This window comes from Schistocerca gregaria, chromosome 10 (genome assembly GCF_023897955.1).
Source record: "Schistocerca gregaria isolate iqSchGreg1 chromosome 10, iqSchGreg1.2, whole genome shotgun sequence".
NCBI classification, from domain to species: domain Eukaryota; kingdom Metazoa; phylum Arthropoda; class Insecta; order Orthoptera; family Acrididae; genus Schistocerca; species Schistocerca gregaria.
Genome location: NC_064929.1, coordinates 151,746,382 through 151,761,225, shown reverse-complemented (window position 1 = coordinate 151,761,225; position 14,844 = coordinate 151,746,382).

The following is a 14,844-nucleotide window of genomic DNA, read 5'->3' as shown; positions in this document are numbered from 1 at the left end:
AAACCTCAAAGTTTTTATTTCTTCTCCATGGATTTTAATACCTGCTCCGAATTTTTCTTTTGTTTCCTTTATTGCTTGCTCAATATACAGATTGAATAACATCAGGGAGAGGCTACAACCCTGTCTCAATCCCTTCCCAACCACTGCTTCCCTTTCATGCCCCCTCGACTCATAACTGCCATCTTGTTTCTGTACAAATTGTAAATAGCCTTTCGCTCCCTGTATTTTACCCCTGCCACCTTTTGAATTTGGAAGAGTGTTATGGTGTCAAAAATAACGAAATGGCACTAATCAGATCATACCTGACAAACAGAACTCAGGTAGTTGCAGTAAATAGCCAGCAATCAAATGCCCTACCAGTTGTAAGAGGTGTGCCACAAGGCTCAGTGCTTGGACCTTTTCTCTTCCTGGTATACATGAATGACTTGTCTACTTTCATGCTTCACAAGTCAGTAATATATGCTGACTACACAACCCTGATTACCTCAGATAAAAAATTGGAGGAAGTGAAGAAACAAACAAAAGTAATGCTTGAAAAGTCTGCCATATGGCTCCACATTAAAAAGCTGATACTCAACAGTAGTAAGACTGAAACTATGTATTTCTTCTTGCACAATCTACAGGAAAAATTAAATGAGTCTGACTCTGTAAGACTTGTAGGAATCCACCTGGACCCAAAATTAACATGGAACACCCACACAGAACTGTTACGTACCAGACTATCTAGAGTAGTCTTTTTGTTAAGGAAACTAAAAACAATAGTTAGCAGAAAACAACTTTTATCTTCTTATTATGCCTTCTTTGAATGTCACAGCATGGAATAAAATTATGGGGCAAATCATCTGGTGCTCAGACTGTGTTCATGTGGCAGAAGAAAGCAATTACAGGTATTAAAAGCCAAGAATCATATTGAAAGCAGTTTAAGGAACTTAACATTATCTTCTCTGTATATAAAAATGTGTCTTCTTTCCATAAAAAAAAACAAATACATACCTTACCTTCCAGAACAGATGTTCATTCACACGATACCAGATATAAAAACAATCTTGATGTAGATTTTACTAGGCTGTCTAAGGTCCAAAGTAGCATTAAACAAACAGGATTAAAATTATATAACAAGTTACCACCATCACTGAAAGACCTACAAGGTGATGCCTTCAAGAGGCAGCTGCACAAATTGTTAGCTGATAAGTGTATCTATGATATAAAGGTATTGGAATGTAGTACAGAGTAACTATGATGTTAAGGAATTGGAATGTAGTAGATAGTAACTATGATGTTAAGGAATTGTAATGTAGAGAATAACTCTTTATCCTTATGTAATGTAATCTGAATGTACATAGCTTCCCAATTTTAGATTCACTATAAATGTAATGTCAAAACTGTCTATTTCAACAAATGTTGGCTAATGACAAGTAAATAAATAAATAAAATATGTATGCCTCATAAAATCCGTTCAGTTTACAGTATCTAAATTTTGGAGGAAGGAAAAAAAAAAAAAAAAAAAAAAAGATTGCTTGATAGACTGCTCATCTTAATGTGAGGTGGTTTTCTTAGGATGCCATGCTCATCCACGGCTGTTACACTGCAAGTAAACATTATTTGTAGTCATTCCTGCCAGCACTTTTAAGTTGATGTAGTCTGATGTGCTGAGATGGTTTCTGTAAAAATTCATGTGGTGAGGATGATAGGGATGCCCCATGTCTTGCAAGAAATGACAAATGTTTCCAGAATAGAGTTGATGTGCATGCTGTTTGAAAACTTTTTGACAAATTATTTCTGTTCCAGTCAGGGACTCAAATCCAGAACTTCGCTTCCTCAGTAGTCATTGCATTTTTGAAAAGAAATCCTCTGCAATCTAATCTATAGGAATTAAGCTTTGTCAGGTAGGAGCTTACAGAAGACCTCCACACCAGAATACAGAACTCCATTTTGAACACAAATTGGGATGGAAAATTATTTTTCTCTCTCATATTGTGATTGTGTGAACATAATTCAAGAGAAAGGAATTTTTTACTGTCAGGAACAAATGACATTAAGGAGCAAATTTAATGGGAAATGTGTATATGAAATTATAGTTCTTTGATGTAACTTCTGCAAGTGTGTGACTATTTTACAACACACTTTTAACACTCATTCTACAGAATAGCAGCCCTGTTATTTTCATGACTTGGTCTCTTGCATAATTTTTGTGTCCACACTCCATTCCATATACAATGAATCATATTGGTTTAATTCACTCTAAAGTAACAGAAGCTGCAATTCGTATGCATCAGTATGAGTTAGTACATTTTTAAACTATGGAAAATCCAGGATGGAGTGCAACAATACTAGAAAAGGAAAGCTGCTACTCACCATACACCTGAGATGGTGAGTTGCGAAAGGCACAATAAAAAGAATCACACAATTATAGCTTACGGCCATTAAGGCCTTTGTCAGCAATACACACACATACACACAAGCACTGACGCAAACACAACTTGCACACATGTCTGCAGTCTCAGACAACTGAAACCACACTGCAACCGGCAGCACCAGTGCATGATGGGAGTGGAAACTGGTTGGGGATAAGGAGGAGGCTGGGGCAGGCAGGGGGAGGGATAGTATGGTGGGGGTGGCGGACAGTGAAGTGCTGCAGTTTAGACGGAGAGGAGGGGGGGGGGGGGGGGGGCGGCTCAGTAGCGGATAGGAGGGAAATAAAAGAAATTAAGACTGGGTGTGATGTGTTGGTGGGTGGGATCCATATGGCACAGGTTGTGAAGCAGTCATTGAAATGAGAGGTATGATGTTGGGCAGTGTGTTCAGCAACAGGGTAGTCCACTTGTTTTTTGGTTACAGTTTGTCAGTGGCCATTCATCTGGACAGACACATTGTTTGCTTCATGCCTACATAGAATGCAGCACAGTGGTTGCAGCTTAGCTTGTAAATCAGATGACTGGTTTCACAGACAGCCCTGCCCTCGATGGGAAAGGTGATGTTAGTTATCAGACTGGAGTATGTGGTGGCAGGAGGACGTATGGGACAGGTCTTGGATCTAGGGTTATGGGCCACGAGGTACAGGATTGGGAGAAGGGGTTTTGTAAGGATGGACAAGTATATTGTGTAGGTTCAGTGGATGGCGAAATACCACTGTAGGAGGGGTGGGAAGGATAGTTGGCAGGACACTTCTAATTTCAGGGCAGGATGAGAAGTGATAGAAACCGTGGCGGAGAATGTTATTCAGTTGCTCCAGTCCCGGATGGTACTGAGTTATGAGAGGAATGCTCCTCTGTGGCCGGACTGTGGTACTTGTGGGAGGTGGTGGCAGACTGGAAAGATAAGGCACGGGAGATTTGTTTTTGTACAAGGTTGGGAGGATAATTTCAGCCAGTGAAGGCTTCAGTGAGACCCTCGGTATATTTTGAAAGGAACTGCTCATCACTGCAGATGTGACAACCATGGGTGGCTAGCCTGTACGGGACTTCTTGGTATGGAATGGGTGGCAGCTGTCAAAGTGGAGGTATTTCTGGTGGTTAGTAGGTTTGATATGGATGGAGGTACTGATGTAGCAATCTCTGAGGTGGAGGTCAACATCTAGGAAGGTGGTTTGTTGGTTTGAGTAGGACCAGGTGAAGCAAATGGGGGAGAAGTTGTTGAGGTTCTCGAGGAATGTGGATAGGGTGTCCTCGCCTTCAGTCCAGATAGCAAAGATGTCATCTGCAGTAAGCTAAGCTGCAACCACCATGCTGCATTCTATGTATGCATGACAAACCAACAAGCTGTCTGTCCGGATGAATGGCCACTGACAGACTGTGGCCAAAAAACAAGTGGACCACTCCGTCTTGCAGAACATGCTGCCAATCATCATATCCCTTATCTTAATGACTGCTTCACAGCCTGCGCCATGCGCAGGTGGAAACTTTCCCTGCAAAACATCCTACATTCCCATAACCTTCCTGGCCTCAACCTCCATTAGTTACTGTCCTCACCCATCCAGCCCAGTCTGTTAATTTCTTTTTATTTCCCTCCTTTCCGCTACTTACCCCCCACTCCCCCTCCCCACATTCTCCCCTGCCCTCCGCCTAAACTGCAGCACTTCACTGTCCGCCACCCCCACCATACTATCTCTCCCCCTCCCCGTCCCAGCGTCCTTACCCCCACCCAGTCGCCACTCCCATCATGCACTGGTGCTGCTGCTCGCAGTGTGGTTTCAGTTGTCTGGGACTGCAGACATGCGTGCAAGTTGTGTTTGCACGAGTGTGTGTGCGCACATATGTGTATGTTGCTGACAAGGGCCTTAATGGCCGATAGCTGTAATTGTGGGACTCTCTTCGTTGTGCGTATCGCAACTCAGCATCTCCACTATATGGTTAGTAGCAACTTTCTCCTTCGCTAATATTGTTAGTACATTTTTGTGAGTCGAGATACATAATTATATTTACATGTAACAATAGTATTAGTCTGGGAATTAATTTCAGATAAATTCACAAGATGCCATAACACAAGGAAACACACTAGCAGTCATTTCCATTTTCATCTGTAGCAGATGCCAACAATCTTTGCTGACCTCACAGAGGAGGAGAGAGTGATATGTAGTTGGTGTGTGACTGTTACATTTTTTATTTATTTATGACTAATCCTGTATTTTCAGATAGTGAGTGAGTTTCATATATGTAGGACCAGTCAAAAAATACATTTTACCAACATTGTTTTGAATATTATTACAAGGCACATGGGATATAATAAATACAAATTAAGTAACTGTTCACTTGTCACGTGTACAGTACAGAAGATAAGTAACACAATGGTCTTACAGTACTGATAGTAACATGATCAAATAAGGCAGCTTAACAGATAAAAATGGCGAATGAGAAGGACTGCTGCGGCTGTTTAAAATCTTTAAATCAAAGACACGACTGGTTTTGCAAACTATAATTGCATCATCAGGTGTTTATCTGTATACAAATGTATAAAGCAACTTACTAGAATTTTGGCTATGGGAGATAATGGCAAATAAAAGTGATGAGGCATGTGTCTACTTACAGAACATCCATCAAAGTGATCTGTTTAAAAGCTGGAAGAAGCACATTCCCTAACATCCTCAGCAAGATATTTAAAACTTCTAATTCACAAATGCGCAAATGTCCTTGTATAAAAAAATGGGAGCTAAAGCTGTCCTGAAGCCTTTTTTGGTGATTAATATATTTTGCTGGATAGCATTAGACTATTTTGCACTACATAACTGTGTGGATTAATCAAAAGTGTGCTGGCATAACATTGCTCCCACTTAACCCCCCACCAAATAACGAAACGAAGTTAATGAGCATTATATTACTACAGATGGTACTGTACTGCAGATTTAATAATTGATGTAAATTATTCCTGTTGGTTTAGATTTTCAGTCTAAAGTATAAGCATCTCTGGATTTTTTTATTTCTAACATGATGTACTGAAAGCTTTTTATCAAGGCAACCAGGTAGATGCAGTGATTCTTGATTTCTGAAAAGCATTTGACTAAGTACCACATTTACACTCATTGTCAAAAGTACAATCATATGGGGGTATCAAGTGAAATTTGTGACTGCACAGCATGTTATTTCGGATGGAGCGTAATCATCAGATGTAGAAGTAACTTCTGGTGTGTCTCAGGGAAGTCTATTGGGATCCTTGTTGCATGTTGTATACTAGTGACATTGCAGACAATAGTAAAATCAAGCTTTTTGCAGATGAGTGCAGTTATGCATAATAAATTACAATCTGAAAGAAGCTGCATAAATATTCAGTCAGTTCTTGATGATAAGATTTCAACTTGGTGCAGAAATAGGCAACTTGCTATAAATGTTCAGAAATGTAAAATTTTGCACTTCACCAAATGAAAAAAACATAGTATCTTATGACTATAATAACAATGAGTCACCGATGGAATCAGCCATCTCTTTCAAATACCTGGTTGTAACACTTTGTAGGGATATGAAATGGAATGATCACATAGGTCCAGTCATTCGTAAAGCAGGTGGTAGTCTTCAGTTTGTTGATAAAATACTGAAAAGTGCAATCAGTCTACAAAAGAAATTGCTTACAAATCACTCATGTGATTGGTTCTAGAATATTACTCAAGTACATGTGACCTGTACCAGACAGGACTTGCAGTGAATATTGAACATATACAGAGGAGGGCACCATGAATGCTCACAGGTTTGTTTAATCCATGGGAGAGTGTCGCAGAGATACTGAAGGAACTGAACTGGCAGACACCTGAAGACAATGTAAACTATCTCAAGAAAGTGTGTTAACACAGTTTCACGAACTGGCTTTAAGTGATTACTCTAGGAATACACTGCAGTCCCCTACTTCTTGCTCACATAGGGATTGTGAAGATATGATTAGGATAATTATCGCACACACAAAGGCATTCAAATGATGAATGGAGCAAAGGGAAACCCTAATAACTGATACAATGGGATGTACCCTCTGCCATGCACCTCACAGTGGTTTGCAGAGTATAGCTGTAGATGCTGAAGAAGGCATTTAAATTTTGAGATTTCATTTGAGGGAGGAGAACACTTTTGTCTGATGTAATGCACTCGTTTCCGCACTGTGCTATGGCTCTTTAGTTCACGAGATAGATCAAGCATTCTCTTTGTGTTGTCATTGTGATATGAGATGTTTGATTTCTACAGAGACTGATTCTTACAAATAAAACACATTGGTGAGTATATGTATTCAGATAGTAATGTCATAATTCCTCATTTTGTGAACCCCTGTATGAATGTCAAGGGTGAACCTTGTGCATCACTTACTGCTCTCATTAGAGGAGTGACAATTTTTGTGGCATGTGGCTGATTTCCCCAGAATACAATGCATAAGATAATGTGAATGGTATTACTTGAAATACGCAGTTCAGCATCAGTATCACAAATGGAATTAATAATACAGACATCATAAGAGGCAGAGCTGAGCTTCTTTTTGAAAGTTTGTTAACCCATAATGGTTATCAGCTGCTTTTAGCATATTGTAGTATACAATGTGTGTGTGCCTTCAAAGGAACAGATTGAAACAAGAAAATAAAATTCTTGAGTTTCTCCCGGCGTATTTGATAATCAAAATATCCACGGGTGTACTGCCGGTCTATAGTGTCCAACGGGCACAATATTTCGGCGATCAAACATGTCGCCATCATGAGGTGAACTGACGAACTGAGCTCCTGTGAATGTGCCGGCACGGAGGTCCGTACGCTATGGCTGCTCAGGGGGAACTGGGTTCGGTCGCGGCGGCGGCTGATTTAAATTCCCTCCGTCGGCGGCGCGCTCCCTCCGCCGTCCGCGCCTCGCGCCACGGTAGCGCGGTGGAACAGATTGCGACGGCGTCTGAGATGACGTCGGTGTGATGGCACTGTCCCCCGTGGTCGTCACAACTATGCGTTTGCTCGATTTACTCTTGATTAACCCAATCGCTGGTTCCCAAGCCTTGCTAAGATTATAGCCACAGTCACGGTTTATGAGGTCGTCATTGGTGCGAATTTCGATAGCCTCTCTAACAACGCTGTCCCAGTATCTCGACGTCTGTACCAGAATCCTCGTGCAGTCATACTCCATAGCATGATTTTCCGACAAACAATGTTCAGCGACCGCCAACTTGCTCAGATACATCAGTCGAGTGTGCCTCTGGTGTTCACGGCATCGATCCTCGACGGTATGCATCGTCTGACCAATATACGACTTGCCACATTGACACGGAATCTGGTACATGCCGGCCCGTTGGACACTATAGACCGGCAGTACACCCGTGGATATTTTGATTAAGAAAATAAAATCTCTTAAAACTAAACTTATCAATGACCTTAAGGAATTCCTAAAGTTTATAAGAGTTTTCCTATAGAAACATCTAAAAGCCTATCTGGGGCAATTGTTTATTGCAGTGATTCACTAAAGATATGGGACAGTATTTAATGCATATGAACTCCGATGACTGTTTCATCAATACCAGTGTTATTTTCCATTCCCCTCTCAATTTTATGTATAGTGATAGGAGCCAACTGAATTAAAAATTTGAGGCACCTGTGTCCTGAAGCAGAGACATGGCCTCATCAACAGAGCCCCTACATCCAATTTCGGATGCTATTGAGAGGAAATTATGAGTGAAGATCTGTGCCAGTCCTTTGGATTTATTAAAATGATTCCATTATGCTGTTCTTGGAAATTTTTTCCTGTTTTTCTTTTTATTGTACCCGGTATGGTTTTTATTTTATTACTGGAAGCATCACTTTCGAACTAAAGAGATGTGTTCTTTTCCTTTGTGATATTGCAATATCTCTTAAAACTACATTAAACATATCAATGTCCTGTATGGAATTCCTAAAGTTTATAAGAGTTTTCTTATAGAAATGTGTGAAAGTATTACTACAGAAACTGACTTTGCAATTTGGACTATCACATCATATTATAATTGGCCATTAAGGTCAGAAAGACTATTCAAAATTGGCTTACTATTGTGGTGGGGCTTGTGCTCTTGTAGATGGAAATGTGGAAATGCTGTCATTGAGAGACACAGTTTTCACTGACTCTTGTGAGGAAAGTAAAAATCAACAGCAGTGTTATTTGTGTTCATTAGATGTGCAAAATCAGTCGTACGGGTATTTTTGGCAAAAAAAAAAAAAAAAAAAAAAAAAAAAAAAAAAAAAAGTTTTTCAGGAAAGCATAATTTAGAAGAGCTCTAATTATTTGAAGAAAATCCTACAGGAGTCCTATATACTGAGAGCACTGTGATAACTACATTTGCATTTATTAAAACCCCTACCCTAAGTCTTTAAAGTGTTGCTCTTGGCAGTATTTGCTTAAGTCTACAGATTTGTACACTGTATTGTCTCTGAATACATAATAACTCCACCACTCGATAAAAATTTTCTACTGTAGCAGGCTATTATAGTATAACCACACAGGTTAAGAAAGCTATCTAAATTGGATTGAAGAGGAATGCAACCATTGTCACAGTAATTATGAAATAGACTTTAAAAATGCTGTAAGGTTGCTCGAGATCATTCACTAGTTTTCTGTGAGTTTCTGTATTGTGGCTTGCTATGACACCTTTCAGATTACTGCTTCCATTCAACTTGATAATTGCATTCTGGTCCAAGCTGTTGGAGTTGTCGATTGTGTGCGTGAGGTGTGCTTGCTTGTGCTTGTGTGAATGAGTGATGTGTGTTTCTCTTTCTTTTTCTGACGAAGGCCATGGCAGAAAGCTTATGTGTAAGTGCCTTTTAATTGTGCCTGTCTGCAGATTATCTACATGGTAAGTAACAGTCAATCTGAATGGCCTTCTTATTCTCCAGGTCTCAGCTGCGTTGAGAATTACAGGGTGTCATGCTGGTTGCTGTAGAGGAATGGGAGAATATCTCTCAGTCTTATCTGGCCAATTTGGCAAGAAGCATGCTTAACTGCATTTCAAAGTGTCTCCAAGTACGATGAGGACCAACTAGCTGATAAACAATGTGTTAGGCACGATGACAGTGAGAACTGTAGTATTTGGAGTGGAATCTTTTGTAAGACTCTTTTGTGTTCAGCAAGTGGAAGTGTGTGTATCTTTTTTATTTTTGTTTTCTTATGACTGTACCTGTCAGAACAAAATCAGTTTTGTTTCCTATTAATGAACACACAAGATAGAGACAAAGCCAACACCGAACATTGCACTACAAATTCATATCTGAGCTTATTGTGGAGGTGCTGAAGAAATTCAAAGAATGCATCATGAGAAAAGAAATTATTCAGGTAGTTAAGGGAGAAGAAAATTTAATTGTGACAGGTCACTTAAATTCTCTAGTAGGCAGAGGAAGAGAAGGAAAAACAGTACGAGAATATGAACTGGGGGGAAAGGAATAAAATACAAACTTGCCTGGTAGAATTCTGCACAGAGCATAATTTAATAATCACTAACACTTGGTCTAAGAATCACGAAAGAAGGCTGTATACACAGAAGAGGCCTGGAGACACTGGAAGCTTTCAGACTGATTATATTACGCTAAGAGATTTCAGAACCAGATTGTAAGCTGTAACTCTCTGACAATAATATACTAGTTAAGAATTGATGATTAAAACTGAAGAATTTACAGAAAGGTAGGAAATAAAGAGTATGGCACCCAGATAATTTGAAAGAATGAGAGGTTCTTGACAGTTTCAAAGGAAGCACAAGACAACAGTTGATTACATCAGGGGAGAGAAGTACAGTATAAGATGAATGGGTAGCTTTAATGATGAAATAGTGAAGGCAGTAGAGGCTCAAATGGGTAGAAAGACAAAATCTAGTAAAAATCCACAGATATCACAGGAGCTACTGAATTAAAATGAGAAAATATAAAAATGAAGCAGGTAAAAGAGAATATACAATCTAAAAAAAAAAAAAAAAAAAACAGCTACACAGGAGTGGATAGAGGACAAATGCAAGGCTATAGAAACCTATAACTCTGGGAAAGATGGATACTCCTACAGGCCTTTGGAGAAAAGAGAAGTTACTGTCTGAATATTAAAGAGCTGAGATGGAAAACCAATAGTAAGTGAAGAAGGAAAGCTGAAACATGGAAGGAATATATAGAGTGTCTATACAAAGCAGACGAACTTGACATCAATGTTATATAAATGGAAGAGGTGTAGATGTAGAGGAAATGGCAGACTATGATACTGTGAGAAGAATTTGACAAAGCACTGAAAGACCTAAACCAAAATAAGGCATCTGGAGTAGATGACATTCCCTCAGAACAGCTGATATCCTTGGGAGAGTAAGCCATCACAAAACTGTTCAACCTAGTTTGTAAGATGTAAGAGACCGAAGAAATACCCTTGAGATTTGAAGAAGTAAGTAATAACTCCAATTGCAAAGAAAGCAGGCAGTGAATAGTGTGAATATTATTGGACTACACATTTAATACACAATGTTTGCAAAATACTAACATGAATTATTTACAGAAGTGCAGAAAAACTGGTAGAAGCCAACCTTGGGAAAGATCGGTTTGGATTCCAGGGAAATGCAGGAACAGGTGAGGCAATGCTGACCCAGGAACAGGTGAGGCAATGCTGACCCTGCATCTTATCTTAAAAAATAGGTTAAGGAAAGGTAAACCAGCGTCTGAGAAAGCTTTTGACAAAGTTGACTGGCATACCGTCTTCCAAATTCTGAAAGTAGGAGGGTGAAAATAATGGGAGCAAATGGATATTTACTACTTGTACAGAAACCAGACAGTAGATATGAGAGTCGAGAGGGAGGTGTTGGGGGGAGGGGTGGGAGCATGAAAGGGAAGCAGTGGTTGAGAAGGAGTGAGAGAGGGTTGTAGCCTACCCCTGATGTTATTCAGTCTGTGCACTGAGCAAGCAGTAAAGGAAATTAAAGAAAAATTTGGAGTAATAATTTAACTTCAGGGAGAAGAAGTAAACGTTTTGAGGTTTGCTGATGGCATTGAAATTCTGCTGGAGACAGCAAAGGAATTAGTAGAGATGTTGAATGAAATGAACAGTGTCTTGAAAGGAGGATATAAGATAAACATCAACAAAGCAAAACAAAGGTAATGAAATGTAGTCAAATTAAATCAGTTGATGCTGAGGGAATTAGATCAGGAAGTGAAATGCTAAAAGTGGTAAATGAATCTTGCTATTTGAGCAGCAAAATAAATGATCATGGCCAAAGTAGACAGGATATAAAATATAGACTGGCACTGTTGTGCAAATATTTCTGAAGAAGAGAAATTTGTTAACATCCAATACAGATTTAACATGTTAGCAAGTATTTTCAGTAGGCATTCTTCTGGTGTTCAGCCTTTTACAGAAATGAAATGTGGATAATTAGCAGTTCAGACAAGAAGAAAGTAGAAGCTTTTGAAATGTGGTGCTAAAGAAGAATGCTGAATATTATATTGGTAGATCACGTAACTAACAATGAGATACTTATTAAATTGGGTAGAAAAGAAATTTGTGGCATAACTAGACTAAAGGAAGGGATCAGTTGGTAGGACACATTTTGGGACATTAAGGAATTTGCAATTTAGTGCAGCAAGTCCCCTTCTGCCATGACTGATGAAACATTTTAAAGTTTCAGTTAAAGAAGAAAGTTTCGGTGTTTACTTGAGCTCCACCAGAATTGTTGTGGAAGACATCTAACAGGCTCAAAGTTAACTGGAGAAGCCCTGCTAAACATATAGACATTAACTATGAATTTGTGCCTAAGCTTGTGTCTGCATATTGTGTTCTCCATGAGTCACTGAAATACATACAGACCATTTTCAAGAAAACTGGCTGAATTATGTAGGAAGGGAAAAAGCCCAGTGAATATACTTGTGCAGAAACCAAACAAGAAGCTGAACTGATAAGAGAATGTCTTGAAACATACTATGCTTCCAAATTTACATTAAGGAAATCACAATTACTATTTTATTCTGAAGCATTTATTCATAGCATGTCAGATGATTACCCATATGAAATACTGATAAAAATTCAACTGCTGTTAGCAAATTATGCTCAGTATGAAGTTTTAATAAGTACAGTGTATACATGTTGATGGAGAACTGGAAGTTGTGGGAACTGTTTTACATATTCCCATTCAGTTATGACACATGTCATTGTATTCTGAGGAAATCAGCCATGAGAAAATAAAGCCTTTATTGCACAGAAGAGAGTCATCAGAATTATGAGTAGAGTGCACCCAAGATGCTCTTGCAGAAATTAATTCAAACAGTTGGGGATCCTTATCATGCCATGCCAGTACATTTTTTTCACTAATGTGCTTTGTGAACAACAATATAATTTGCAGAAGAAACAGCGAATATCATGAGTGTGACAAAAGAAGTAAATATGATCTTCATAAATATGCGAAAAATCTCAGCATGGTACAAAAAGGAGTACTTTATTCAAGCATAAAAGTACACACTAACCTTCCAGTTCATGTTAAATGTCATTGGGAATAAGACTAAAGTCAAGGAACAGCTAACATTTTATCTTTTGAATAGTCCTTTCCATGTGTTACAGGAATTTTTTTGACAATGTCTAACAATTGGTAAAACATGTATAATTTTAAGAATTCTTATAAAAATGACTATCTAGCACAGGCATATCAATTATTGATATGATGTTTTTTTAATATAAATGATAATGTAACCTTGCAATTTGATTGTGTAACTATTATTACTACTATATATTCAGAGCTGTTATTTGAATACTTGAACCTTGTGTACCTCTTTACACATGGTTTAGACTCTAAGCCTCATGACCATGTACGTAGAGTTATTACTGTAAAAATATGATGTGTTCTACATCCTAGAGATACACCAGCATCAAGGTTTCATGGAACTTGAAAATAAATAAATAAAACAAATTAGATATACAGTGATGAGGAAAAGGGTGTTGATCAGAAAAAAAACCAGGTTTGTAAAGCATTGTGATCGTTCTACCACCAGTCATCCTTCATATCAGAGCTAATTTTCAGAGAATCTGAGTCATTTATTATGAGTGCCATAGATCAGGACAGTATGCTTCTGGGTGCATAGGTGTCCACATTACAAGGAAACAATGAAATCAGTGAATGGTGCCCAGCTACTATAAAAATGATAGCAAATGAAGTCTGTCTTGTAACATTTGTGTGTACACAACTGTGAACACAAGTTGACCCATCTTCAAATGACACAAAAAGAAAGACATGTTATAGCTTCATCATTTGCTAGCAAAATCTCACCTGAAATCTCAATACAGGGTGTCTGGAAGGTAACTAGGTACTATAACATGGCTGTCAAAGTTTCAATATCAGTGCAATCATAATGGAAATACTGTGAATGTACAGCTCATTAAATAATGTTTGGATTTTTGCATTCAAGGTGTAGGTGTGCATCACCTGGATCCGGGATCATAGTGTCACCAACACAGCAGCAAACATCTGGCTGCCACGCCAGACTTGTGCTCCATGCAAGGCCACATAAGAATTGTCTTTTCCGAATGTGCTTCTGAAAAAATGTGATTTCACAGATCTAACTTTAAAATTTTTTACTACAAGGAAATAGTTTCCTAAAAATTTTCATTCTTTATTTCACTGCCTTAGGGGTTGAATTTACAAAAACACTGAATCATCCAGTTTTTTTGTTTGTAACTGAGAAATCAAATGCCAATTTTCATAGATGTAGCTTTAAAAATACTTTTGCAGATCTTTAACAATGATTTCTTTTTTTAAAAAAAACTTTCATGCACTATTTTGACCATTAGTGGTTGAATTTACAAAAACGTCGAAACATCTGTATTGTTATTTTTGCTGGAAACCTAAAGCCGTCCTCTCTATTGAAATTAGATACACTCTTAGAAATTTCGACCGCTTCTCGGACCTTTCTTCTATAAATGTTTGTTTCTTTAGCCAATACACATACATTATTGAAATCCATGTCAGAGCCACAGTTCTTGTGATGTTCCACTACTGCCGATTTTGCACTTTGTTTTTATCTCATGTGCCGAACGGTATCGTGGCTCCTCGCCATCAAGGAAGTAAATACGCGGCCGTGGTATGTGAGCGGCATAAACAATGGACTGCAAGTCACCTCGGCTGACAATATTTTGGGTAAACATTCCCCCCTCTCTTGATCTGTCCGTTTCGAATCTAGCCACTGACAAGCAATAGCGGTAGCAGGCATTTCAACCCATAACCCCTTCTCCAGCATAAGTGTGAAATAATGCCTTTCTATCCAATGGCAATGGACTGCCAATGGTATCCACATGAGATGAGCTACCAACACCCCTTCTTCTGCATCAGAGCGGGAATATTAGCATATGACTATGGCCCACCAATGGTAGCCATATGAATTTTAACCAATACTATTACTTCTCCAGAAAACTCCCCCTTTATAAGTGG